This window comes from Colobus angolensis, unplaced genomic scaffold (assembly GCF_000951035.1).
Source record: "Colobus angolensis palliatus isolate OR3802 unplaced genomic scaffold, Cang.pa_1.0 Scaffold8, whole genome shotgun sequence".
NCBI lineage: Eukaryota > Metazoa > Chordata > Mammalia > Primates > Cercopithecidae > Colobus > Colobus angolensis.
This window is the reverse complement of record NW_012121820.1, coordinates 18,095,353-18,099,297: the sequence shown is the minus strand read 5'-3', so window position 1 is coordinate 18,099,297 and position 3,945 is coordinate 18,095,353. Positions and strand designations below refer to the sequence as shown.

Here is a 3,945-nt window from a genome sequence, read left to right as displayed (position 1 = left end):
AAAAATACAAAAAAATTAGCCAGGCATGGTGGCGGGCGCCTGTAGTCCCAGCTACTTGGGAGGCTGAGGCAGGAGAATGGCATGAACCTGGGAGGTGGAACTTGCAGTGAGCCGAGATTGTGCCACTGCACTCCAGCCTGGCCGACAGAATGAGACTCTGTCTCAAAAAAAAAAAAAAAGATACAAAAATTTGCTGGGCATGGTGGTGGGCGCCTGCCCAGATACTTGAGAGGCTGAGACAGGAGAAGTGCTTGAACCTGGGAGGGAGAGGTTGCAGTTTGCCAAGATTGTGCCACTGCACTCCAGCCTGAGAGACAGCGTGAGACTCCATCTCAAAAAATTAAAAAAGAAGTTTAGAGGTCATATTATTCTCTGAAAATGGGCTGCTGCAAATATTTAGCAAGTGCCTGTTAAGTGCCAATGCCAGACCCTATTCTTTTCTTTCTTCTTCTTTTTTTTTTTTTGAGACAGAGTCTCACTCTGTTCCCTAGACTGGAGTGCAGTGGTGCAATCTCGGCTCGCTGCAACCTCCGCCTCCCAGGTTCAAGCGATTCCCCTGCCTCAGCCTCCCGCTTTCTTGTTTTGAAGGCGGGGTCTGACTCTTTCGCCTTAGTGCAGTGCACTTTCGCTGTAGTGCAGTGGTATGATCTTAGATCACTGCAGCCTCTAACTCCTGTGCTCAAGTGATCCTCCTGCTTCAGCCTCAGACCCTATTCTAAGCTGTCTTATTGGTTAATATTCTACAAGAAGCATAGAATAAACAAGAAAGAAAACCAAATAGAAGTACAGGTCCATTCAGTTAAGTTATTTTTAGTAAATACTTGGTAGAAGTGGGACATTTTGCCACAGGATCCAGATCAGTGATTCTAACCCATGAAATCTTGCTGTGTTTGTTGTTAGTTATAAAATGAATGAATTGTCATTGAAGTATAAAAAATTAACAAATGATTTACTTCTAAATTAACTAGTTACGATTTAGCATGATGACTATAATATTTTTTGCAAATGATTTACTTTTAAATTAACCGGTTGAGATTTAGTGTAATGCCTATAGTATTTCAGCTTTAATGAATTTGTGTTCTCTATGGTTTCTTGAGCAGGAGAGTCATAGATCTACAGCCATTTTAGTTTGGGAAGTTGTGAGTGTCTATGGTTTTTCATATCATCAATTATGTATTGTGATGGAAAACTGATAGATAATTCATTATTCTGGGGGTTAGAGAGATGAATGTGACATCTGGTCTAGGCCCTTCCAGGTCTTTCTGTCCAGAGGAGTGGATGAGACTTCAGATACCTATGGTACAAGAAAGATGATGTCATGACAAACTTAGAATAAAACTACAAGAATAGAGAGAAGAATGACCGTGATAATGTGTGCTACATAGAAATTGACCTCTTCGGGTTGGCCTGTGAGAGGTTTCCTTGCTCTAGGGAGATTCTTTAAGCAATCACTATGTCAACAAACACAGATGTTTCCCTTTCTGAAGTCATATGATGAAGATCAGGGATCCAAACTTATTCAGAAAGCTAAAGAGGCACTATACGTACCTGTTGGAATAGAAGGTTTTGCAGCAGTTGTTGCATATGGATTATACAAATTGAAGAGCAGGGGAAATACTAAAATGTCCCTTCATCTGATCCACATGTGTGTGGCAGCCCAAGGCTTTGTTGTAGGAGCAGTTACTGTTGTTATGGGCTATTCCATATATCGAGAATTCTGGGCAAAACGTAAGCCTTAGAAGAAGAGATTCTGTCTTGGTCTTGTTGGAGGAGCTTGCTTTAGTTAGACATCTCATTATTGAAGTTATGTATTATCATTGAAAATAAACTAATTTTATGTATGGGTTTAGATGGTAACAGGGCATTTTGAATATTGTCTTACTTTCTTACAGGCTTGATTTGCCTGGTGACCAAATTACTAGTGACTAGTTTACTAACTAGGTCATTCAAGGAAGTCAAGTTAACTTAAAAGAAACATGTCACCTAAATGCAGTTGATGGTGTTGAAATGTCCACCTTCTTAAATTGTTAAGATGAACTTAGTTCTAAAGAAGATAACGGGCCAACCCTGAAGTACTCCCAGTTTGCTGCAGAGTCTCATGTATTTTGGATGTTATAGAAGAGTCCTATTTGCCCCAGTTAATTTAACTATTTTTCTGCCTGTTTTGTGGGCTGGCTGGCTCTTTTAGAACTCTGTCCAAAAAGTGCTTGGAATATAACTTGTAAAGCTTCCCACAACTGACAATACGTATATGTGCATGTGTTTAAACCAAATCTAGAAAACTTACAGTAGAGCTGCATAATAGCAGTATTTATTAAAGAATCACAGTTGTAAACGTGAGAATAACTTATGGATTCTAGTTTATTTCTTTAGTAATTGCTAATTATATTTTTGCTGCTGTTATATTAGAATAATTTTTAAATGTCATCTTGAAATAGGAATATGTATTTTAAGCACTCATGCAAAGGTAAATGAACACTTTTTAAATGTGTGCATTGCTTATTTTTTCCATAAGAATTATAAACATTAAACTGAACAAATTACCTATAATGGTTTTGATTAATGGCTTAAGAGCAATCTGGTTAGGCCAGACAGTATACCCAAACTTTTATATACCATAGAATGTTATTATGCTTGTGAAATTCTCTTATCTAACTGAATTTACATTCCATGGTGGTAACATGGTATATGTATTGTTATTAAAGTGACCCATGTCAAAAAAAAAAAGAAAGAAATTGACCTTTCAAGACCAGCCTAGGCAACATGGTGTTTTGGAACACCCCATGTCTCCAAAAGAAAAAAAACACCCCAAAACAAAACCCCAAAAACCAAATTAGCCGGGTGTGGTGGCATGAGCCTGTAATCCCAGCTACTTGTGAGGCTGAGGTGGGAGGATTGATTGAGCCCTGGAGGTCAAAGCTATAATAAGCCATGATCATGGCAACACTGTGCTCCAGAGCCGCGACAGAGTGAGACCGTGTGAAAGAAGGAAAGAAAGAGAAAGAGAAAGAAGAGAGAGAGAGAGAAATTAATTGACTTCAACTCACTTACTGAGCCTTTAACATATGCCTAGGACTGCTAACTGTTGAGTATACAAAGATGACTGGGCACTCTTGGTCTTAGTGTTCATTAACTGCTATTTGGATTTGCTATTTGCCTCTTGGGGAGAGGTTGGTGCTTTAGGGGCAGGGATGGAAGAAGGTGGTACTTGCACAGGACCTTGAAGGATGGGTAGCAGTTAGGCATTTGAAAATGTAGGCAAAGCAGCTAGCATGGCATGATCACAGGGCCATTTCTGAGACTGTCAGGTATGTGTTCTGACTTGATTGCAGACTTCCTGAAGTGGATTAAGGTAGTGTAAGTTGCTGCCAAACTGAGGTTAGTTGCTTTGAGGAATTTATTGAGAAACTGAAAAATGTTTCATTTTCAGGATAGGGAGATAGCCTGTGTTGGCAGGGTTGCTTTCCTTCCATTTAGCTATTTTGTGGCCATATGGTATTTTTTTCTGTATATATATATATTTTTTTGAGGTGGAGTCTTTCTTTGTTGCCCAGGCTGGAGTGCAGTGGTGGGATCTCAGCTCACTGCAAGTTCCGCCTCCCTGGTTTATGCCATTCTCCTGCCTCAGCCTCCCGAGTAGCTGGGACTACAGGCGCCCGCCACCTCGCCTGGCTAGTTTTTTGTATTTTTTAGTAGAGACGGGGTATCGCCGTGTTAGCCAGGATGGTCTCGATCTCCTGACCTCGCGATCCACCCGTCTTGGCCTCCCAAAGTGCTGGGATTACAGGCTTGAGCCACGGCACCCGGCCTTTTCTGCATATATTTTAAAGAAGTTTTTATTTTGAAATAATTTGTTATTAAAAATGTTGTCAAAAATGGTACAAAGAATATACCTTCAACCAAATTCCCCGATTGCCAGCAATTTACCATATTTGCTTTATTATT

General features: G+C 40.0%; 1 protein-coding gene and 1 pseudogene across 2 annotated transcripts in view; both read left to right on the top strand.

Moving 5' to 3' along the window:
- The window catches only part of LOC105502567, a 2,012-nt pseudogene extending 273 nt beyond the window's left edge, over nt 1-1,739 (top strand).
- Nucleotides 1-3,945, top strand: part of PHF20 (PHD finger protein 20) — a 203,615-nt gene that overhangs the window by 106,486 nt on the left and 93,184 nt on the right. The gene's annotated exons all lie outside the window — the stretch shown is intronic.